This window comes from Oncorhynchus mykiss, chromosome 2 (assembly GCF_057628025.1).
Source record: "Oncorhynchus mykiss isolate SJ-2025 chromosome 2, ASM5762802v1, whole genome shotgun sequence".
Taxonomy (NCBI): Eukaryota; Metazoa; Chordata; class Actinopteri; order Salmoniformes; family Salmonidae; genus Oncorhynchus; species Oncorhynchus mykiss.
In genome coordinates, this window is record NC_143023.1 from 43,817,853 (window position 1) to 43,844,024 (window position 26,172).

Sequence of the window (26,172 nt, forward strand, 5' to 3'; positions counted from 1 at the left end):
GTGGATACATTGAAGCAACATCTCAAGACATCAGTCAGGAAGTTGAAGCTTGATTGCAAATGGGTTCTTCCAAATGGACAATGACCCCAAGCATACTTCCATAGTTGTGGCAAAATGGCTTAAGGACAACAAAGTCAAAGTTTTGGAGTAGAAAATTTGTGGCCAGAACTAAAAAGCGTGTGTGAGCAAAGAGGCCTACAAACTTGACTCAGTTACACCAGCTCTGTTCAGGAGGAATGGGCTAAAATTCACCCAACTTATTGTGGGAAGCTTGTGGAAGGCTACCCGAAACATTGGACCCAAGTTAAACAATTTACAGGCAATGCTACCAAATACAAATTCAGTGTATGCAAACTTCTGATCCACTGGGAATGTGATGAAAGAAATAAAAGCTGAAATAAATATTTCTCTATTATTATTCTGATATTTCACATTCTTAAAATAAAGTGGTGATCCTGTCTGACCTAAAACAGGGAATTTTTACTGGGATTAAATGTCAGGATTTGTGAAACACCGAGTTTAAATTTGGCTAAGGTGTATGTAAACTTCGAACTTCAACTGTATGTAGTGGCTGGTGCAATCAAACTTGTCCTCTGGGTGATTAATAAAGTACTTATCTTATGGATGTGATTTCACATTAATTGCAGGAGAGTGTGAGAGAGTGTGCGTGTGTGTGTGTGCGCGCGTGTGTGTGTGCGCACGCGCGTGCATGTCTGTGTGTGCGCGCGCATGAGGTGGGAGGTGTTAGTCATAGGAATTTCAGAGTTATTCCTTGTGAGGGGAGTGCCTTGTTTCTAGGAACCAAAACAAAAACATCTCAGCAGCTTTCAGGTCAAGTTGCCACAGCCTCAACCTTTTGGTTCTTTTCTCATGTGGATGTCCTGCTTTCTGACCTGAATTTCTCTTTCTGCCTTCCATCCCTCCACTCACTGGACACCACACTGAAAACAGGAATCTTTATGCCTGGTAATTATGTAAGTAAGTTATATACAGGACAATGACACTACATTTCTAGGGAAATGAACTATGACACAGGGTTGTGATGTGGATGAGATGTATAGATTCTCCACATGTCTGTCAGCTTCTACACTTACATCTGTACAGGTTTGAGTACTTAGGGTTACCAGGAACACTATTCAGTTAAACAAACAATGACTTACCATAGTTATGCAGTTAGTAGAATATAAACATTACTTTCCCTCAGTCGGAAGATGTGCTATAAGCATAACCATTATCATCAAGGTATCATTAATCAAATTGTATCCACTATAACTGGAATTATTAGGGATAGGTTAGTTTGCCTTTTCACTTGACTAATAACGTGACTGGACTAAGCCATCTGTGCTCGTGCTGTGGCCTGCGTGTTGTCAGTGTAGGGTGCCCATTCTGCTGGTGGTGCATTCATCTCTTAGTCACCCAGAAGCAGACCAGGAGGTGTCTCCTCCCTGCAGCAGCCTACAGATGGACGATGAGGTCATTATTTGCTGTGGAGCTTTTCTGTTCTCACCGTGTTTTCTTTCTGTAATTCCAGGTTATGGTAATCGGATGGTAAATTCATGGAAGTTTGAATCACCACTGCAAAGATTAATCAATTCAATTACAATACTATGCGTCTTTGCAGACTTTAGAAAAGAACAAGCATTAACGACCAATTAATGAAAAGGATGTGAAAAGAAGCAGTGTTCATTTAAGCGATTGGAAAGTGTCCAAATATAATAAGTGTGTGTTTATTTGTTGTTTCTCATAAATCATCACTGTGTCCCATGCATCAACACAGTGAGTGATTTCTCCCACAGCATTTTTTTATAGATGCTGTTGTAGACAGCAAGTGAGACTACAATGTTCTAAAGGAGTGTAGTCTAAATAAACCCCCTGTTCAAAACAAATATACCCTGTGAACAAACGACAGGCAAAAGTGGGACAATCTGTGCTGCTCTAGCCACTGTGGGCGGGCTGTGGGCTGTCATTGCCATGGTGCCAGCCAGGTCCTCCAGATAAGCTGAGAACAATGAGGAGGGTAAATCCTGTGTTTACATGCTTAGTGTACTCTGTGTGCTGTGTTGCAAACAGCTACCACAAATATAGGGTTCCCTTCACAGCAGCTAGGGGTGTCAGCAAGTCTCTCTCTCTCTTCTCTCTCCTCTCTCTCTCTCTCTCTCTCTCTCTCTCTAGGCTACAGTATATTGATATCACTTCCTGTGCTAGTGTGCTTTTGCAATTGCTGTGCGTTGCAGTAAAAATACTATTGGCTTGGCTTTCCTCTCTCAAAATGTGCCCTACATTTACTGTGTTGACTTTGGGTCTTATCATGCATTATTGAGGAATGTTTGTCTGAGCGGCAATGTTTATTGTTTTGAACAAAATCCAAATATGTTGAGGTGTCCGCTGAGGCAAATTGACTGCATAGTTAGTGCTATGGGAGGTTGCTGTTGATCTTTTAATGACCTCTGGCACACAGCCTTGCCGAAGGACACTTCATTGGAGCTGTGGTGTTTTCTCCTTTGTTTAATTCAGCAACTGAAATGGCCAGAGAGGTGATGAGGTATAACTTTTGTGCCCACACTTTAAAATGAATTAATTTATCTCTCTTTGCCTGATGGCTAGACAGCACCAGCAACACAGCTCTCATCTCATTAGAGTAGGAATTTACTGTTTTTATATGCCCTCACACTTAACAATGAGCAACTTATCAAAATAACAACTTACTGGTACTTCTACAGATTTCGATCTAGAGGTATGGTCTAAATTGTGCTATAAGTGGAATGGGACACAGGTCCACTGAGTTTTGATTCAATCAGTAATCAGTATTTATTTATCAATTATGTTGTAGCTATGCTTCTTCAATATAACTGTTTTGCTTGAAGGGTTTGATGTCAGAAACAGAGTTATTTTCATAATTCCCGACTTTGTGGCTCACTTCAGTCTGCGCTAACGGTGGGCCTGCATGGTCCCGTCCCCTGTGGATGTAGCCTACCTTCAGGGGCAGTAGTAACCTAAAGCTCTGGGTTAAGAGGAGTGTGTGGTGCGCCCACCGCCACAGACACACATTAGCATGTCAAAGCCTCCCCAGGCTCTGGATATATTTGGAAAGCCAATTTGGAATGACAAAGCGCAGACAGACACAGCTGATCCACAACATAGGCTTGGTTAAGTTCTTCCTCCCAGGGACCAACTGCTCCACTGACCCACCCATCCCACAGCAGCAGCATCTCACAATAATTCACAATGTCCATGTAAAGAAAAGAGAGGGGATATTCATCCACGTGGGTAGCAACAGAGGAAGGGAAAGCTATTTTTTACACCTTAAAGATGTTCTTTCCCCATGTACTCTAAACATTCGTCTGATTTCAAATCTGTGACAATTGAATGGTCCTCTCGGTTAAAAAAATATTGGTTGTCTTGTAATTGTCAAAAGGTGCTTTCATCGACAGAAAGTTATCTTTGGTGGTGAATGACATTATTTCCCTTCTCCCTGGGCTAATGTAAATAGATGTGGCAGCAGAGATACGAACAGGCTGCTGTTTCTACTGAGTTTTATGACAGTTTTTAGAATGGAAGTGATCCTTGTCTTGAGTGATTTCACCCAAGGCCGTTGCAGCTTCTGTCAGTTGGGACACTGTACATACCTTCCTCCTATTTTGGAGCACTGACACGAACTGTCTACGGGATTTGTCACTTCCCTCACTGTATTGTGTGCTGGATGACAGGATACCAGTTGGGACCTTTAGGTCACACCCAACATGTTTTCCTGGATTTGTGTTTGACGTCCAAATGGAAATGGACTGCTTCCTCCACTCTCAATTTCCAGCACGCCACATACACCTGGCCTACTAGACTAGATCTACAGGAACACACACACACACACACACACACACACACACACACACACACACACACACACACACACACACACACACACAGAGAGAGAGAGAAATTAAACTCCTAAATAATGAACACGGCCTAGTTCCTAAGACACACACAGAAAAAGACAAACGATGAGAAGTAGAACATGTATTGGATCTGCCCCAGTGGTGCAAGCAGCTCTTCTTGCTACAAGGGGGCATTACATAGTGGTTTTGAGCCAGGGACTAGGGGACTTGTTTGGAATCATTAATGCGGTGATCTATATTTGGAGCCTGAGCCCGGAGAAATGGACGTGCACGGCTAAAAATAGCCCTAATACCCCAGTTTGAGAAGCTTTGTTCCATTCCACTTTCCGGCCAAAAGGAGACTAACTGAGCGTGCTCTTCAGAACTGCTTCTGATTGACCAATAACAGCACAGGCAGCATGGGAGGGAGTGTGGGAAAAGAGAGAGGGGGATTGGGAGGAGAAGAAGGGAGAGGATGTGGAGAGAGGAAGAGGCTTGTGGTTCTGTGTTGTGAGTGGCCAGTGAGGAATGGTACAGAAAGAAATGGTTGGCTCTAGTTAGATCAATTACATATCAAGATGCAATACTGAGCATACTAATGCATACATGCAGCCCCCAACATTAGCCAATCATTACAGAAAGTCAGATCAGCCTTTATGTAACGGATGTGAAATAGCTAGCTAGTTAGCAGTGGTGCGCGCTAAATAGTGTTTCAATCGGTGTTGTCACTTGCTCTGAGACCTTGAAGTAGTGGTTCCCCTTGCTCTGCAAGGGCCGCGGCTTTTGTGGAGCGATGGGTAACGATGCTTCGTGGATGACTGTTGTTGATGTGTGCAGAGGGTCCCTGGTTCGCGCCCGGGTATGGGCGAGGGGACGGTCTAAAGTTATACTGTTACATTTGCATTATTGCTATTTCACATGAATTTCATCATAGTCTACCACACATCAAATGAATTGTTTGTGGTACAATTACATTGTGTTCTAAGGAATTATCAAACATGAAACACTTCTAAGTGGGCATTTTAAGGATCTCTGTTTTGATTCCTTGTCACAAGTAGTTACACTCCCACACAGCAAAACATTTTTGAAAAACAAGATGGCTGCAGGGTCCAGAGAGAAGTTGTCTCAAGGCCTCAGCATGCTTCAGTTCGGCTGGCGCCTAATTCAGCCGAGCAAGACAAACAAGTGTGCTCATATACCACAGGAGGTTGGTGGCACCTTATTTCGGGAGGTTGGGCACGTGGTAATGGCTGGAGCAGAATCAGTAGAATGATATCAAACACATCAAACACTTTCCATTCGCACCGTTCCAGACATTATTATGAGCCGTCCTCCCCTCAGTGGCTTGCCTCCCTTTAAAGACCTTCACTTGAAAAATGAGAAAAAAGCAGCAATAGTACTATTTCTGCATGTTGAGACTCCTTAGCCACTTCCTCAAAATAGTCAGAATTAATCTAAGATCATTACAACCTTTTGGTATTTGTTTCGTTAGTTCGTTATTGACATAGTGCAAAAATGTTTTGCTTGTCAGCAATTATTTTTTTAATGACATATCTTGAGTCTGACTATTTTGTGGAAGTGTATACTGGCTATGGTGTCTCAAAATGAACAAACAGTGCTATTGCTGCTTTTTCTCATTTTTCAAGCAAAGGTCTTTTAAGGGAGTACCCAAGCACACTCGTTCAGCTCGCATAGCCGAGTCACAGTCAATGCTGCTGCTGCAGATGTGGGGTTGAGTGGGTGGTAGAAACCCAATCCCTGCCCATTGCCCCCAGAGAGGGGAGCAGCAACAAGAAGCCCAGCTGTCATTAACAATGGACCTGCTTCTCACCATCCAGGTCTCAAAGGGCCTCATTCACTCCCCATTTCACCAGGGACGCTTCCAATGGAGGCTCGCCAGAACATGCTCATGTGCAAGGCAGTTAGGCAGACGTGTGTGTGTCTGCAATAGGCGTACGTGTGTCTGTATTGGGAGGAAAGATAGAGAATGTATTCTTGAGATGCACGATGCCACATAAAACCACTTAACCACATTTACTCTGTACTGCACATACTCACTGAATGTTCATACTTCTTTTCTCCCTAAAATATTTAACTATCTGCATCATTGTGGAACTGCCCTCTCTACTAGAGTCATATGAGGAGACTAGACTTTGACCTTTAATCATGACACAATCACCTCCAGGCTTTGGACCCTTATCACATCACTATGGCAGGAGGGGTCCTAGATCTGCACAGTCATGCTCTGGCAGTTGGTCCCACCCAACCAGCCCAGATATCACAGGGTAGACTTATTTTCTCCATTGACACTAAGTAGAACATATGTTAGATAGTTCTCTTTCTTACTTTCAATGTATCTGTCTGACATACAGTGCCCTCCACAATTATTGGGACAGTTAAGCATGTATTCTTCTTGTTCTCTATACTTCAAAAGTTTAAATTTGAAATCAAACAATGACTACGAGGTTAAACTGCAGACTGTCAGCTTTAATTTATGGGTATTTGAACTGTTTCGAAATTACAGCACTTTTTGTACATTTTAGGGGAGCAAAAGTATTGGGACAAATTCACTTATGTGTATTAAAGTACTAAAAAGTTAAGTATTTGGTCCCATATTCATAGCACGCAATGACTACTGGTGACTACAAATGTATAGAATATGTTTCTAAACACTTCTAGATTAATGTGGATGCTACCATTATTACGAATAATCCTGAATGAATTGTGAATAAGGATGAATGAGAAAGTTACAGACGCACAAATTGCATACCCCAAGACATGCTAACCTCTCACCATTACAATAACATGGGGAGGTTAGCATTTTGGGAGTCAGGTGATTGTGGAGGCTAGGTCATCTGATGCAGCACTTCATCACTCTCCTTGGTCAAATAGCCCTTACATAGCCTGGAGGTGTGTTGGGTCATTGTCCTGTTGAAAAACAAATGATAGTCCCACTAAACACAAACCAGATGGGATGGCGTATCGCTGCAGAATGCTGTGGTAGCCATGCTGGTTAAGTGTGCCTTGAATTCTAAATAAATCACTGACAGTGTCACCAGCAGAGCACCCTCCCATCATAACACCTCCTCCTCCATGCTTCACGGTGGTAACTACACATGCAGACATCATCCATCCACCTACTCTGCATCTCACAAAGACACGGCGGTTGGAACCATCAAAAATCAAACATTTGGACTCATCAGACCAAGGACAGATTTTCACCATTCTATTATCCATTGCTTGTGTTTCTTGGCCCAAGCAAGTCTCTTCTTCTTTTTGGTGTCCTTTAGTAGTGGTTTCCTTGCAGCAATTCGACCATGAAGGCCTGATTCATGGATTCTCCTCTGAACAGTTGATGTTGAGATGTGTCTGTTAGCATTTATTTGGGCTGCAATTTCTGAGGCTGGTAACTCTAATGAACTTATCCTCTGCAGAAAAGGTAACTCTGGGTCTTCCTTTCCTGTTGCGGTCCTCATTAGAAGCCAGTTTTATTGCAGCGTTTGATGGTTTTTGCGACTGCACTTGAAGAAACTTTCAAAGTTCTTGAAATTTTCCAGATTGACTGATCTTCATGTCAAAAAGTAATGATAGACTGTCGTTTCTCTTTGCTTATTTGAGCTGTTCTTGCCATAAATTTACTTCCGGCACCGACAGAGATGGCCGCCTCGCTTCGCGTTCCTAGGAAACTATGCCGTTTTTTGTTTTTTTTACGTGTTATTTCTTACATTGGTACCCCAGGTCATCTTAGATTTCATTACATACAGTCGAGAAGAACTACTGAATATAAGAGCAGCGTCAACTCACCTTAACGCATTATCTACCAAGGGAATTCTCTTCGATTATAATCACAGCCGCATATATTCCCCCCCAAGCAGACACATCGATGGCTCTGAACAAACTTTATTTGACTCTTTGCAAACTAGAATCCACATATCCTGAGGCTGCATTTATTGTAGCTGGGGATTTTAACAAGGCTAATCTGAAAACAAGACTCCCTAAATTTTATCAGCATATTGATTGCGCAACCAGGGCTGGCAAAACCTTGGATCATTGCTATTCTAACTTCCGCGACGCATATAAGACCCTCTCCCGCTCTCCTTTCGGAAAAGCTGACCACGACTCCATTTTGTTGCTCCCTGCCTACAAACAGAAACTAAAACAAGATGCTCCCGCTCTGAGGTCTGTTCAACGCTGGTCCGACCAATCTGATTCCACACTCCAAGACTGCTTCCATCACGTGGACTGGGATATGTTTCGTTGTGTCAGACAACAACATTGACAAATACGCTGATTCGGTGAGCGAGTTCATTAGAACGTGCGTTGAAGATGTCGTTCCCATAGCAACGATTAAAACATTCCCAAACCAGAAACCGTGGATTGATGGCAGCATTCGCGTGAAACTGAAAGCGCGAACCACTGCTTTTAATCAGGGCAAGGTGACTGGAAACATGACCGAATACAAACAGTGTAGCTATTCCCTCCGCAAGGCAATCAAACAAGCTAAACGTTAATATAGAGACAAAGTAGAATTGCAATTCAACAGCTCAGACACAAGAGGTATGTGGCAGGGTCTACAGTCAGTCACGGATTACAAAAAGAAAACCAGCCCAGTCATGGACCAGGACGCCTTGCTCCCAGGCAGACTAAATAACTTTTTTGCCCACTTTGAGGACAATACAGTGCCACTGACACAGCCCGCAACCAAAACATGCAGACTCTCCTTCACTGCAGCCGAGGTGAGTAAAACATTTAAACGTGTTAACCCTCGCAAGGCTGCAGGCCCAGACGGCATCCCCAGCCGCGCCCTCAGAGCATGCGCAGACCAGCTGGCTGGTGTGTTTACGGACATATTCAATCAATCCTTATCCCAGTCTGCTGTTCCCACATGCTTCAAGAGGGCCACCATTGTTCCTGTTCCCAAGAAAGCTAAGGTAACTGAGCTAAACGACTACCGTCCCGTAGCACTCACTTCCGTCATCATGAAGTGCTTTGAGAGACTAGTCAAGGACCATATCACCTCCACCCTACCTGATACCCTAGACCCACTCCAATTTGCTTACCGCCCAAATAGGTCCACAGACGATGCAATCTCAACCACACTGCACACTGCCCTAACCCATCTGGACAAGAGGAATACCTATGTGAGAATGCTGTTCATCGACTACAGTTCAGCATTTAACACCATAGTACCCTCCAAACTTGTCATCAAGCTCGAGACGCTGGGTCTCGACCCCGTCCTGTGCAACTGGGTACTGGACTTCCTGACGGGCCGCCCCCCAGGTGGTGAGGGTAGGTAACAACATCTCCACCCCGCTGATCCTCAACACTGGGGCCCCACAAGGGTGCGTTCTGAGCCCTCTCCTGTACTCCCTGTTCACCCACGACTGCGTGGCCACGCACGCCTCCAACTCAATCATCAAGTTTGCGGACGACACAACAGTGGTAGGCTTGATTACCAACAACGACGAGACGGCCTACAGGGAGGAGGTGAGGGCCCTCGGAGTGTGGTGTCAGGAAAATAACCTCACACTCAACGTCAACAAAACTAAGGAGATGATTGTGGACTTCAGGAAACAGCAGAGGGAACACCCCCCTATCCACATCGATGGAACAGTAGTGGAGAGGGTAGTACGTTTTAAGTTCCTCGGCGTACACATCACAGACAAACTGAATTGGTCCACCCACACAGACAGCATCGTGAAGAAGGCGTAGCAGCGCCTCTTCAACCTCAGGAGGCTGAAGAAATTCGGCTTGTCACCAAAAGCACTCACAAACTTCTACAGATGCACAATCTAGAGCATCCTGTCGGGCAGTATCACCGCCTGGTACGGCAACTGCTCCGCCCACAACCGTAAGGCTCTCCAGATGGTAGTGAGGTCCGCACAACGCATCACCAGGGGCAAACTACCTGCCCTCCAGGACACCTACACCACCCGATGTCACAGGAAGGCCATAAAGATCATCAAGGACAACAACCACCCGAGCCACTGCCTGTTCACCCCGCTATCATCCAGAAGGCGAGGTCAGTACAGGTGCATCAAAGCTGGGACCGAGAGACTGAAAAACAGCTTCTATCTCAAGGCCATCAGACTGTTAAACAGCCACCACTAACATTGAGTGGCTGCTGCCAACACACTGACTCAACTCCAGCCACTTTAATAATGGGAATTGATGTAAAATATATCACTAGCCACTTTAAACAATGCTACTTAATATAATGTTTACATACCCTACATTATTCATCTCATATGTCTACGTATATACTGTACTCTATATCATCTACTGCATCTTTATGTAATACATGTATCACTAGCCACTTTAAACTATGCCACTTTGTTTACATACTCATCTCATATGTATATACTGTACCCTATACCATCTACTGCATCTTGCCTATGCCGCTCTGTACCATCACTCATTCATATATCTTTATGTACATATTATTTATCCCTTTACACTTGTGTGTATAAGGTAGTAGTTTTGGAATTGTTAGATTACTCGTTGGTTATTACTGCATTGTCGGAACTAGAAGCACAAGCATTTCGCTACACTCGCATTAACATCTGCTAACCATGTGTACATGACAAATAAAATTTGATTTGATTTGATTTGGACTTGGTCTTTTACCAAATAAGGCTATCTTCTGTATACCACCCATACCTTGTCACAACACAACTGATTGGCTCAAGCGCATTAAGAAAGAAATTCTGGCTCAAGTGCATTAAGAAAGAAAGAAATTCTACAAATTCATTTTATCAAGGCACACCTATTAATTAAAATGCATTCCAGATGACTACCTAATGAAGCTGGTTGAGAGAATGCCAATAATGTGCAAAGCTGTCATCAATGCAAAGGTTGGCCACTAAGTTTAGATGTTTTGGTTACTACATGATTCCATATGTGTTATTTCATAGTTTTTATGTCTTCACTATTATTCTACCATTTAGAAAATAGTAAAAATAATGAAAAACCTTTGATTAAGTATGTGTGTCCAAACGTTTGACTAGTACTGTACATATATTTGTTTTTATATAACTTCATAAGATTAATGTCTATGACAATAACTTGATGGCTTAATCAAAAGGATTGTGTACATCAAGGGACATGATCATGTAATTGCATCAACACCCAACCTAGTCAAAACCATCAGGACACTCAGCAATTTGTACAGTCTGTAAATGAGTAAATTATGAAAAAAACAGTGTGTTATCGTATTTATGCTTATGGGGATTTCACTGGTCTTTATAAATCTATTTAGCGTTATTACTCTTTTTCTCATAAAAAAAAACATACGGAACGTTGTCAGGCAACCAAGGCAACATTAAATCACCTATGTTATTTACAGTACATTGTCTCCATTAGGATATCTGTTTAATTCCAGCAATATTCCCACATTTGGCTAATCTCTACCTGCTGTATTATACCATGCTCTCTTTTTCCTTGGACTTCCCAGGAGGTCCACAAAGTGACACCAAGCATTAGCACCTCTCCCACACCTGGTCTTCTCTATAAATCCCTTTTATAGATAGGATGTGTGGGATTCCCCATAATGGTTTAGATTGCCTTCAAATAGATTCCTCTCTCAGCTATTGCCTTTTCAAATTGCATTTATAGGTTTTGTGCTGCTACCATATCAATAATGGCAATCTATCCAATCCATCCTATTGTTACTAGCTGTCTCGTTTGGAGTATTTTATCAATCATTGACAAAGTAACAACAAAAGCAAGCCATCCTGCTTCCTTCAGCCTATAAACACCTTCCTTTGCCACAAACGCACACATGTGCGCACGCACGTACGCACCCATGCACGCACACACACGCACACATACACACACAAACACGCACGGGAAATTGAAAGTCTGCTATTGAACCACGCCAATATCAGTGCCCATCCGCATCCTCAGAGAGACAATAACAGGAAGTGATTAACAAGGTCTACGACAGCCATCCCTTCACTGGAAACACTGCAATTCCTTCCAGAGCAACATGCCTCTTTCAAACCAGAGGGTGGGCGGGTGACAACTAGAGACTCCTCCTGAAACTATTATGTTCCAGGAAAAAGCCGGATACAAAGCCATAAAGCTTGAAAAGGTGGAGTCTCACTTGTACTCAAATAAGTTGTTTCTGTTTGGAAAAAAAACATAGCAATGTAGTGTTTTTAGGCAGCCAGAGGCATTTGCACTCACAGCAAATATGCAATTCACCCCATGGTTGGGGTGAACAATGATACTATATGGGAGAGCGTTCAGCTGCGGTGGGGCTCTAGGCTAGATTAGATTGTGCCCGCTTCCTAATATGTGTTTACATACCAGAAACATCCTGTTCATAAACAAGCTTTAGGATAAACGTTTCCATGCGAATCTAATATTTGAAAATAATCCTTATTTTATAAGGGACATGATCATGACAATGCAGCCAGCACATAGCCTATAATGCAGCATCTTAATCTTCTATATGTGTCTATAGAACGTGTGGAAAAAGACATCATCATTTATTTAAACATTTTATTTAACTAGGCAAGTCAGTTAAGAGCAAATTCTTATTTACTATGGCGGCCTACCCCAGCCGATGTTGGGCCAATTGTGCGCCGCACTATGGGACTCCCAATCACAGCAGGCTGTGATACAGCTTGGATTTGAACCAGGTTACTGTAGTGCACTGATATGCAGTGCCTTAGGCCGCTTCGCCACTCTGGAGCCCCAGGAATAACTTCTATCTCGTCTTGTAATTAATGTTTTTTGGGGATGTGTAAATATAGTTGCTCGCTCTTTTAGCCAATTACGTAGAACATAGACGGCAGTAGTCAGCAAAAATGTCCGTGCTCAGGGACTCACAGAAACAGGAGAGATGACCTTCTGAGTTTCATGTCCCCTCCTTTTCCCCACAACAGAGATTTGTTTATTATGTCATTGGTTCCTGCCTATTTCCAGAGACTAGTTGGGATACTTTGGAATCATGCGGGAACTCAAGCCTTCAATTTTCTCCTCCATAACTAGCTTTCAAGATGCACATAATGTTCTGAGAACCATTATGTTGCTTAGGGCTTGGTGAGAGTGTGGTTGTCCTATGGATATTTTGCATACAGCCTTTCCACAACGTTCTGGGAATGGTGCAGGATAATTACTTGACTTTGGAACATTCTCAGCACATTTACGGAACTTAACAAAATAACATAATTTTCTTGGTATTGCATTACTTTAACAGAACGTATCCTAAACGTTCAAATATAGTTACATTTAATTACATGTTTTGCCATGTTCTAGGAATGTTTTCCAACTGGTTTGACATTGGGAATGTTCTCAAATAGTTCAGAGAATGTTAAGAAACAACATTCTTCTCTGGGAATTTTAGTACTTCAGCATAACATTTTCTACTGGTTTCCTAATGGTTCTACTTAAGTCATGTTCTCAGAAAATTAAGAAAACTTTCCATAAAAACCACAAGAAAACATTTGTAACGTTCAAAGAAAGTTCTAAGAATGTTAGGGAGTGAACGTTATTTATAATAAGGGTTACATGGAGAAACTCTGAAATGAAAATGGATGGCCCTCCCTTCAGTAAAATACATTTGACCTAAACCCTCCCTGAATGCTTGAAAAACAACATTTTGACCCTCCCCTATACCCAAAATAAGAATTATCACAAAGTGGATAGCAAAGAACATGTCTTCCTTTTACCCTCACTTCTTGGACAGACCAGAGCCTTAGATTTGCAGTTTTAGAAACTGTTCTTCATCCTGTAAGGATTACATTTACTCAGGAATTGTGATAGCACACAGGGCTGCGGGCCAGAAGGTTGTGGGTTCTCAGACCGCCGTGGACAAGAATAGGGGTGGAAAGATCTACTTTATTGTAAAATAATTGCATGAATCTATTTGCAGGTCAAAGAAGAAAAATGGCCTTTAATATACATTTCATGCCATAAATAATTGCATGAATCTATTTGCAGGTCAAAGAAGAAAAATGGCCTTTAATATACATGTCATGCCATTCTATGTCATTTGACATATAGTGGGGCAAAAAAGTATTTAGTCAGCCACCAATTGTGCAAGTTCTCCCACTTAAAAATATGAGAGAGGCCTGTAATTTTCATCATAGGTACACTTCAACTATGACAGACAAAATGAGAAAAAAATCCAGAAAATCACATTGTAGGATTTTTAATGAATTTATTTGCAAATTATGGTGGAAAATAAGTATTTGGTCACCTACAAACAAGCAAGATTTCTGGCTCTCACAGACCTGTAACTTCTTCTTTAAGAGGCTCCTCTGTCCTCCACTCGTTACCTGTATTAATGGCACCTGTTTGAACTTGTTATCAGTATAAAAGTCCACAACCTCAAACAGTAACACTCCAAACTCCACTATGGCCAAGACCAAAGAGCTGTCAAAGGACACCAGAAACAAAATTGTAGACCTGCACCAGGCTGGGAAGACTGAATCTGCAATAGGTAAGCAGCTTGGTTTGAAGAAATCAACTGTGGGAGCAATTATTAGGAAATGGAAGACATACAAGACCACTGATAATCTCCCTCGATCTGGGGCTCCACGCAAGATCTCACCCTGTGGGGTCAAAATGATCAGAAGAACGGTGAGCAAAAATCCCAGAACCACACGGGAGGACCTAGTGAATGACCTGCAGAGAGCTGGGACCAAAGTAACAAAGCCTACCATCAGTAACACACTACGCCGCCAGGGACTCAAATCCTGCAGTGCCAGACGTGTCCCCCTGCTTAAGCCAGTACATGTCCAGGCCCGTCTGAAGTTTGCTAGAGAGCATTTGGATGATCCAGAAGAAGATTGGGAGAATGTCATATGGTCAGATGAAACCAAAATATAACTTTTTGGTAAAAACTCAACTCGTCGTGTTTGGAGGACAAAGAATGCTGAGTTGCATCCAAAGAACACCATACCTACTGTGAAGCATGGGGGTGGAAACATCATGCTTTGGGGCTGTTTTTCTGCAAAGGGACCAGGACGACTGATCCGTGTTAAGGAAATAATGAACGGGGCCTTGTATCATGAGATTCTGAGTGAAAACCTCCTTCCATCAGCAAGGGCATTGAAGATGAAACGTGGCTGGGTCTTTCAGCATGACAATGATCCCAAACACACCTCCCGGGCAACGAAGGAGTGGCTTCGTAAGAAGCATTTCAAGGTCCTGGAGTGGCCTAGCCAGTCTCCAGATCTCAACCCCGTAGAAAATCTTTGGAGGGAGTTGAAAGTCTGTGTTGCCCAGCAACAGCCCCAAAACATCACTGCTCTAGAGGAGATCTGCATGGAAGAATGGGCCAAAATACCAGCAACAGTGTGTGAAAACCTTGTGAAGACTTACAGAAAACGTTTGACCTCTGTCATTGTCAACAAAGGTTATATAACAAAGTATTGAGATAAACTTTTGTTATTGACCAAATACTTATTTTCCACCATCATTTGCAAATAAATTCATTAAAAATCCTACAATGTGATTTTCTGGATTTTTTTTCTCATTTTGTCTGCCATAGTTGAAGTGTACCTATGATGAAAGTTACAGGCCTCTCTCATCTTTTTAAGTGGGAGAACTTGCACAATTGGTGGCTGACTAAATCCTTTTTTGCCCCACTGTATTAGCGGAATCTTTTTTTTACCACACAAATTAACAAAATTACAGGCTAAGAATGGACAGGGAGCTAGGCCTCTGTTCATCTTACCATATTTCTCCAATGCGAAATCAGTTTGTCTTGTTGGCAACAAAACTGTCCATGTTTGCAGATAATTAAATCTGAGACGTAATTAGGAATCTGAGCATGTTACTGTACTTTCAAAAGTTAGTCCAACGTTTCCAGCCGCAGACAAAGTAGTCTGACTGCCGTATAAAAAAATTACAGTGCATTGGGAAAGTATTCAGACCCCTTCCCTTTTTCCAAATGTTGTTATGCTACAGCCTTATTCTAAAATTGATTACATTTAAACAACAAGCATCAATCTAAACACAATACCCCATAATGACAAAGTAAAAGCAGGTTTTTAGTTATTTTTGCAAATGTATTAAAAACAAAACACAGGAATACCTTATTTACATAAGTATTCAGACCCTTTGCAATGAGACTTGAAATTGAGGTCAGGTGCATCCTGTTTCCATTGATCATCCTTGAGATGTTTCTACAACTTGATTGGAGTCCAACTGTGGCAAATTCAATTGATTGTACATGATTTGGAAAGGCTGTCTATATAAGGTCCCACAGGTTGACAGTGCATGTCAGAGCAAAACCAAGACATGAGGTTGAAGCAATTGTTCGCAGAGCTCCGAGACAGGATTGTGTTGATGCACAGATCTGGGGAAGGGTACCGAAACATTTCTGCAGCATTGAAGGTCTCCATGAACACAGTGGCCTCCATCATTCTTGAATGGAAGAAGTTTGGAACCACAAATACTCTTCTTAGAGCTGGCTACCCAGCCCAACTGAGCAATCGGGGGAGAAGGTCCTTGGTCAAGGAGGTGACCAAGAACCCAGTGGTTACTCTGACAGAGCTTCAGAGTTCCTCTGTAGAGATGGAAGAACCTTCCCAAAGGTTATCTGCAGCACTCCATCAATCAGGCCTTTATGGTAGAGTGGCCAGACAGAAGTCACTCCTCAGTAAAAGGCACATGACAGCCCACTTGGAGTTTGCCAAAAGCCAACTAATGACTCTCAGACCATGAGAAACAAGGTTCTTTGGTATGAAGAAACCAAGATTTCACTTTTTGGCCTGAATTCCAAGCGTCACGTCTGGAGGAATCCTGGCACCATCCCTACAGTGAAGCATGGTGATGGCAGCATCATGCTGTGGAAATGTTTTTCAGCGGCAGGGACTGGTAGACTAGTCAGGATCGAGGGAGTGTTAGGAATTTTATGAATAATGACTAAACAATGTCTACATTTTAAATAGAACTATAACTAATTAAATTCTACTCTGTTTTGTTATATCTGATTAATAATGTTAATGCATAAGGAAGGGATTGTGTAGCATGAAACAGGGGGTAATTAAACATAAATACCATTCCAGCTAGGTTGGGGAGGAAATGGATTGTGGGTTTTAAGTAAGCAGAAAAGATCGTTAACTTCTTGAATCTACTTGAGACGCACATGTCCCAAGTAGGCACCTGGAAATGCAAATGCGCTACGCTAAATGCTAAATGTACTCGTTAAAACTCAAACCTTGATCAAAATTCACAAGCAGGGTATTAAATTAAAGCTACACTCGTTGTGAACCTAGCCAGCAAGTCAGATTTTTAAAATGCTTTTCGGCGAAAGCATCAGAAGCTATTATCTGATAGCATGCACCCCCCAAAATGCCAGCTCGACACGTAAACAACAGATTTTGCGATAGACGGCGCTACCCAAAACGCAGAAATAAAATATAAAACATTCATTACCTTAGACGAGCTTCTTTCTTGGCACTCCTATATGCCCCATAAACATCACTATTGGGTCTTTTTTTCGTTTAAATCGGTCCATATATACCCAAAATAGCTTTGTATAGAAGTAGTGTCATTCAGAAAAATTCATCGTTTTTAAACGCTGCGTAATTTTTTAAAATTAAAAAAGTCGACGATAAACTTTCACAAAACACTTCGAAATCCTTTTGTAATCCAACTTTAGGTATTAGTAAACGTTTATAATCTATCAAAACGATTACAGGGCGATGTCTCTTCAATAGGTCCTCACTTCAAAAACAATGCAATCTGATCTCTCTCTGAACTGCATCCGGGTGAAGACTGGAGAACTTGGGGTCAGACAGATGGATTTTCCAACAATTAATTCGATTGAAAATTAGTACAATGGCGCCATCGTGCGGAATTTGTAGACGGTGCAGGCAAATTCCCATTAAATTCTGTTGTCCTTTAACAACTGGTGGAAGTGACTTATGGAAATTATTTTTTGCTTTCAGAGAGCAGTTTTTCTTGCGTTTTTCAATGAAACACACGCTCTGTTATAGTCACAGCCGTGATTTAACCAGTTTTATAAACTTCAGAGTGTTTTCTATCCACACATACTAATCATATGCATATACTATATTCCTGGCATGAGTAGCAGGACGCTGAAAAGTTGCGCGATTTTTAACAGAATTTTCAAAAAAGGGGGGGGTAGATCTAACAGGTTTTAACCTATGGTTGAACCAACTCAACTTAGCTCTGGGATGTTTAGATAAGGCAGAGAATGTTTTCCTGGGTTTTCCATTATCTGGAACTGTCTTCTAAATAGTTATGGATGAAGGTGAAGACTCCAGAAGTGAATCTTGATAATAGTGTGTGTGAGCTAGGAGGTTGGAATAAACGTTTTAACCTGTTTTGTCCTGGTCGATAGGAGGAAGGACATTTTATAACCTATGACGTCATATTTTGTATATAAACTGTTGTTCGTGGTTTAAAATTATCTAATTTTAATAGGACTGGTTTCTGTCTATTTTATGCAAATAAGAATCTTACAAATTCTTATAAAATAGACTGAGTGAATTTAATTATCTGAATTCTGAAATTCCGATGACAGGGAGAGATGAACGGAGCAAAGTACAGAGCGATCCTTGATGAAAACCTGCTTCAAAGCGCTCAGGACATCAGACTGGGGTGAAGGCTCACCTTCCAACAGGGCAACGACCCTAAGCACACAGCCAAATACAAGTGAGCCAAGCTTGTAGAGCATTATACCCAAGAAGACTCGAAGCTGCCAAAGATGCTTCAATAAAGTACTGAGTACTTATGTAAATGTTATATTTAAGTTTTTTATTTGTAATACATTTGCAAAAATGTCTAAAAACCTGTTTTTGCTTTGTCATGTGGGTTTTTTTGTGAAGATTGACGTGGACAATTTTAGAATAAGGCTGTAATGTAACAACATTTGGAAAAAGTCAAGAGGTCGGTGTCACACCCTGATTTGTTTCACCTGTCTTGTGCGTGTCTCCACCCCCCTCCAGGTGTTGCCCATTTCCCCCATTATCCCCTGTGCATTTATACCTATGTTTTCTGTTTCTCTGTTGGCAGTTCGTCTTGTGTTGTCAAGCCTTCCAGCATCTTTCCCGTATTCCTCTTTTTCTCTCTAGTCCCTGTTTTCTAGTTTTCCTGGTTTTGCCCATTCTGCCTGCCCTGAGCCTGCTTGCCAATCTGTACCTTGTGACCCTGCTCTGGATTACTGAACTCTGCCTGCCCTGACCCTGAGTCTGCCTGCCGTTTTGTACCTTTCAGACTCTGCTCTGGATTACTGACCAGCCCAGGAGCTGCCTACGGACCTCGATTCGCTCATCGCCTTGACCCTCCGGATTGATGGGCGGCTACAGGAATGTAGGAGGGAGAGGAGGTCTGATTCCGGTCCCAATCGCTCGCCCAAGGAACCCATCTTGCCTCCGAGGAACTACGGAAGTCCCAGGCATCTACGTCCCCGAGAGGATCCGAGCTTACCCGAGTTTCCCCAAGAGTCTCCGTGGTCTGCCGACTCGCCTTTAATTAACAGAGAGCTAGGCTGTCTCCAGCCGTCATTATGTGTCTACCTGTCCTTTAAAGAGACCAGGCTCATCAGTAGGTACGAGTACTCTGGTGGGGCATATGGAGAGTTTTTCTTCTCCCCTTACTTGCACCCCTCTCCATGCCATCCTGCTGTGGGGCGACCAGTCTAAATCTCTCCAGGTTCTCATTGACTCTGGGGCCAACGAGAGTTTCATAGATGCCACCCTGTTGTCTGAGCAGGGCATCCCCTCTCAGCCCCTCTCTGGTACCCTGGACGTTAGAACACTTGGATGGGGGCTCTATAGGCAGGGTTACCCACAATACTACTCCTATCCACTTGTGTGTCCGGTAACCACAGTGAGTCTATGCAGTTTATGCTCATCAAGTCTCCTTAGGTTCCACAGACCCCTTATCAACTGGACTGGAGCCCATTCTGCCATGCCCACTGCCTGAAATTGACGCAGTCTGCCTCGGGACATCTTCCTGTGGGCTCAGAAGAAGCCTTGAACCTTTTCGCTGTTCCAGCGGAGTACCAGGACCTCCGGGAGGTTTTCAGCAAGGCCCGGACCACTTCGTGTCCTCCGCATCAACCCTATGACTGCGGGATCGACCTTCTCCTGAGCACTATACCACCTCGGGGATGGCTGTTTTCACTGTCAGGTCCGGTGACCAAGGCTATGGAAGATGTACATCGAGGACTCCCTGGCTGCAGGGGGTATTGGTCCTTCTGACTCCCCTGCTGGCGCAGGGTTGGAAGCACAAAACTCTTCGCCCATGCATCAACTATCTGGGCCTCAATGACATCACGGTTAAGAACCGCTACCTTCTACCACTCATTGCCTCGGCTTTCGAGATGCTCCAGGGGGCCACTATATTCTCTAAGTTAGAACTGCGGAACGCCTACCACCTGGTACGGATACAGGATGGTGACGAGTGGAAGATAGCCTTCAACACTGCTAGCGGCCACTATGAGTACCTGGTGATGCCATTCGGTTTGACCAATGCTCCTGCTTTGTTCCAGGCCCTGGTTATTGATGTTCTCCGGGATATGTTAATCAGGTTCATGTTCGTCTACCTCAACGACATCCTCGTCTTTTCCCGCTCAGCTCAAGAACAAAGCCGAAAAATGCATGTTCCATCGCTCCACCATCTCCTTCCTTGGGCACATCATCACTGCTAGGAATGTGCAGATGGATCCGGGAAAGGGGAGAGCGGTGGTGGATTGGCCCCAACCCACATTCAGATTGCAGCAGCAACGTTTCTTAGGATTTGTCTATTTCTATCGCCATTTTATCCAGAGTTACAGCACCCTGGCTTCCCCCCTGTCAGCACGTACCTCTCCCAAGGTCCCGATCACGTGGTCCCCAGCTGCTGACCAAGCGTTCCTGGACCTTAGGCACCACTTCACCACAGCTCCCATATTGATCCTTCCAGACACGTCCCATCAGTTTGTGGTGGAGGTAGACTCTTTGGATGTCGGATTGGGGGCAGTCCTGTCCCAACATTCTGCCCGGGACCTTTAACCTGTTAGATCTCTAGGGGCGCTATTTCATTTTTGGATAAAAAACGTTCCCGTTTTAAGCGTGATATTTTGTCACGAAAAGTCACAGTTTTGGAAAGAAAACACTCTGAAGTTTCAGAATCTGCAAAGATTTTGTCTGTAAGTGCCCCAGAACTCATTCTACAGGCGAAACCAAGATGATGCATCAACCAGGAATTAGCAGAATTTCTGAAGCTCTGTTTTCCATTGTCTCCTTATATGGCTGTGATTGCGCAAGGAATGAGCCTACACTTTCTGTCGTTCGCCCAAGGTCTTAGCAGCATTGTGACGTATTTGTAGGCATATCATTGGAAGATTGACCATAAGAGACTACATTTTCCAAGTGTCCGCCTGGTGTCCTGCGTGGAATTCGGTGCGCAATTGCCAGCTGCTCGTACTTTTCCATTTGATATAGGGGAGAAACCATGTGTCCAAGAACGATGTATCAATGAAGAGATATGTGAAAAACACCTTGATGATTGATTCTAAACAACGTTTGCCATGTTTTCAGTCGATATTATGGAGTTAATTTGGAAAAAAGTTCGCGTTTTGAGGACTGAATCTTCGGATTTTTTTTGGTAGCCAAATGTGATGTATAAAACGGAGCTATTTCTAATACACAAATAATCTTTTTGGAAAAACTGAGCATCTGCTATCTAACTGAGAGTATCCTCATTGAAAACATCAGAAGTTCTTCAAAGGTAAATGATTTTATTTGAAGGCTTTTATGTTTTTGTTGAAATGTTGCGTGCTGGATGCTAACGCTAATGCTAACGCTAAATGCTAACGCTAGCTAGCTACTTTTACACAAATGATTGTTTTCCTATGGTTGAGAAGCATATTTTGAAAATCTGAGATGACAGTGTTGTTTACAAAAGGCTAAGCTTGAGAGATGGCATATTTATTTCATTTCATTTGCGATTTTCATGAATAGTTAACGTTGTGTTATGCTAATGAGCTTGCTGATAGATTTACACAATCCTGGATACAGGGGTTTTTTCATAGCTAAAACGTGACGCAGAAAACGGAGCGATTTGTCCTAAACAAATAATCTTTCAGGAAAAACTGAACATTTGCTATCTGAGAGTCTCCTCATTGAAAACATCTGAAGTTCTTCAAAGGTAAATGATTTTATTTGAATGCTTTTCTGTTTTTTTGTGTAAATGTTGCCAGCTGAATGCTAATGCTAAATGCTACGTTAGCCATCAATACTGTTACACAAATGCTTGTTTTGCAATGGTTGAGAAGCATATTTTGAAAATCTGAGATGACAGTGTTGTTAACAAAAGGCTAAGCTTGAGAGCTAGCATATTTATTTCATTTCATTTGCGATTTTCATGAATAGTTAACGTTGCGTTATGGTAATGAGCTTGAGTCTGTATTCACGATCCCGGATCCGGGATGGGGATCTGAAAGGTTAAGCTGCATCCCTGCGCCTTCTTTTGCCATTGCCTTAATGCCACAGAGAGGTTAGAGGGGGCGAAACTTCCACTCATATTGTGGACGGATCACAAGAACCTGGAATATCTCTGCACCTCCAGGCGTCTCAACCCCTGACAAGCTCGATGGGCCCTGTTGTTCACCCAGTTCAACATCACCCCTGGGGGGGCCCGGCTAACCGGATGTTTGTTCCAGACATCCCACGTCTCATGTATCTAGGATAAAACCTCTGTCTCACAGCACTCTGTCTCCTCTTTTCTTCCCGGTTTTGACCATTCTGCCTGCCCTGACCCTGACCTTGCCTGCCGTACTGTACCTTTCGGACTCTGCTCTGGATTACTGACCTCTGCCTGCCCTTGACCTGTTGTTTGCCTGCCCCCTGTTTTTGTAATATACTTCTGTTACTTCGAACTCAACTGGGTGAGGTTCTGATAGTCTGAATAGTTTCCGAATGCACTGTAACTTTAACTGCTGGCTACTCTTCTTCCATGGCTTAACCCAATGAGAGAATGTCACAAGTGTTTCTCTAAAATTGGTGTTTAAACATCAGTGAATAGCTTAATCAATTGATAGCGACATAATTCTATTATTTTCCAAGCAACGTCAGCCTCTGAATGTCAAAGAAACAAAACAGTGATATCCTCATATGCATCGGAGTTATGTCTTTCACGGGTATTTTACAGCTTTACAAGTATTATGGACCAGAGGGCTGATATAGATCACTTTATATAATCGGATCTGTTTTATTTCTTTTTTATCTTAAACTTAAAAGGGATGGGCCTGTGCTTTTTTCCATTTTCTTTAATAAAAGGTAAGCCTATGGCATACCCTCATACCCCCTCAGTCTGAGTCTTGGTTTTAATTTAACAGCTGTTCATTGACACAGAGGTAGGCTATTTAAACTTCTTATGGGCAGGTGGGACGGTAGCATCCGGGGAAATTGCAGAGCGTGAAATTCAAACTACAGAATTATCCATATTTAACTTTCAGAAAATCACAAGTGTAAGACATCTAAATAAAGCTTATCTTCTTGTTAATCCAGCCGCTGTGTCAGATTTCAAAGAGGCTTTACGGCGAAAGCACACCATGCGATTATCTGAGGACCGTGCCCCGCATACAAAAGCATGAATAACATATTTCAACCAGGCAGGTGTGCCACCAAAGTCAGAAATAGCGATATTTTAAATGCCTTACCTTTGATGATCTTCTTCTGTTTGCACTCCAAAAGGTCCAAGAAACATCACAAATTATGCTTTTGTTCGATAATGTCCTTCTTCATATCCATAAAAACTCAGTTTAGCTGGCGCGCTTCAGTCAATAATCCACCCACTTTCCCTCCATCAAAATGCATACAAAATGAATCCCAAACATTACTAATAAACTTTTCCAAACAAGTCAAACAACTTTTATTATCAAACCTTAGGTACTGTCAAGACTTCCGCCGAAGTTGGCTCCCCTGCCTGTTCGGGCGGTGCTCGGCGGTCGTCGTCACCGTCCTACTAGCCGCTTACCGATCCCTTTTTCGTTTGTCTGTTGGTTTTGTCTTATTAGTTTCATCCTTGTGTATTTTAGTTTAATTAGCGTCCTTATATATAGTAGGTTGTCCCGCCCTTGTTTTGTGCGGGATTGTTTTTTGTTACTCTGTCGAAAGGTGGTTTTCATATGTGTATTCTCCGGACTATTTGGTCCTGTGTTTGGGCTGGTCTATTGTATGTTGGCGTGACCGTTTTTGTTTGCCGGAGAATACATTTACGATATACTGAACCCTGCTCTCTGCGCCTGATTCCAATCCACCACTCCTAGTATCCCGTGACAGGTACCCTAATATGTAAATAAACTATCAAATTTAAGACGGAGAATCGGTATTGTCTTTACCGGAGAAAAATACCAAAGAACGCGTTCTCTTCCACGCGCTTGGAAACACTACAGCCAAAATGGGAGCCACGTAGAAAAACTACAATTTCTGGCTAATTTTTCCAAAAAAGAACATGAAACTCTTTCTAAAGACTGTTGACATCTAGTGGAAGCCCTTGGAACTGCAATCTGGGAGGTATTCCATTGATTTTCCCATAGACAGCCAAACTTTAGAGTTTTCTATCCAAAACTACCAATTATATGTGTATCCTAGCTTCTGGTCCTGAGTAACAGGCAATTTACTTTGGGCACGCTTTTCATCCGGAAAATACTGCCCCTTACCCAAGAGAGATTCATTATTTGTTTTTTTCTTACCTCTTACTTTTTTACATTTTATTTTTTTGGTATTTTCTTAAAACCATTGGTTTACGGCTTGTAAGTGAGCATCTCACTGTTAAAAAAAAATCAATAAAATAAACTGTGCCTTTAAACAGCTTGGAAAATTCCAGAAAAGGATGCCATGGCTTTAGAAGCTTTTTATAAGCTAATTGACATCATTTGAGTAAATTGGAGATGTACCTGTGGATATATTTCAAGGCCTACCTTCAAACTCAGTGCCTCTTTGCTTGACATCAGGGGAAAATCAAAAGAAATCAGTCAAGACCTCAGAAAAAAATTGTAGACCTCCACAAGTTTGGTTCATCCTTGGGAGCAATTTCCATACACCTGAAGTTACCATGTTCATCTGTACACAAGTGTAAACACCATGAAGCAGCCATCATACCGCTCAGGAAGGAGATCCTAGAGATGAACGTACTTTGGTGCGAAAAGTGCAAATCATCCCAGAACAACAACAGCAGAACAACAAGTTTCTGGAGGAAACATGTACAAAAAGTATATATATCCACAGTACTATTGTAACGGCCGTCGTCGGTGGAAGAAGGTGAGGACCAAGGTACAGCGTGGTAAGTGTTCATGATTTTTAATATAATCAAAACTGAACACTAAACAAAATAACAACTAGGAAGAACGAACAAACGAAACAGTCTAGTGATGACACACAAAACAGAAAATAAACACCCATGAAACACAGGTGGAAAAAGGCTACCTAAGTATGATTCTCAATCAGAGACAACTAACGACACCTGCCTCTGATTGAGAACCATTCCAGGCCAAACTCAAAAACCAACATAGAAAAACAAAACAGACTGCCCACCCCAACTCACGCCCTGACCATACTAAAACACTAAAAGACAGAACAAAGTAACTAAGGTCAGAATGTGACAACTATATCGACATAACCTGAAAGGCCACTCAGCATGGAAGAAGCCACTGCTCCAAAACCACCATAAAAAAGCCAGACTGGGCCTCCCGGGTGGTGCAGTGGTTAAGGGCGCTCGCTGCACTGCAGCGCGAGCTGTGCCACCAGAGACTCTGGGTTTGCGCCCAGGCTCTGTCGTAACCGGCAGTGACTGGGAGGTCTGTGGGGCGACGCACAATTGGCCTAGCGTCGTCCGGGTTAGGGAGGGTTTGGCCGGTAGGGATATCCTTGTCTCACCAAGGTTGCCAGGTGCACGGTGTTTCCTCCGACACATTGGTGTGGCTGGCTTCCGGGTTGGATGCGCGCTGTGTTAAGAAGCAGTGCGGCTTGGTTGGGTTGTGTATCGGAGGACGCATGACTTTCAACCTTCGTCTCTCCCGAGCCCGTACGAGAGTTGTAGCGATGAGACAAGATAGTAGCTGCTAAAAACAATTGGATACCATGAAATTGGGGAGAAAAAGGGCTAAAATTCACACACACAAAAAAAAGCCAGACTACGGTTTGCAACTGCAAATGGGGACAAAGATAGTACTTTTTGGAGAATTGTCCTCTGGTCTGATAAAACAAAAATAGAACTGTTTGGCCAAAATGACCATCGTTATGTTTGGATGAAAAAGGGGGAGGCTTGCAAGCTGAAGAACACCATCCCAACCGTGAGACACGGGGGTGGCAGCATCATGTTGTTGGGT

The 26,172-nt window shown here is 42.8% G+C and overlaps 1 long non-coding RNA gene across 1 annotated transcript in view; it reads left to right on the forward strand.

Moving 5' to 3' along the window:
• The first annotated feature begins 840 nt into the window (after positions 1-840).
• LOC149985114 (uncharacterized) overlaps positions 841-26,172 on the forward strand; it is a 40,955-nt gene continuing 15,623 nt past the window's right edge. The window contains exon 1 of the long non-coding RNA XR_016486808.1: positions 841-974. This is a non-coding gene — a long non-coding RNA (uncharacterized LOC149985114). The remainder of the gene's footprint in view (positions 975-26,172) is intronic.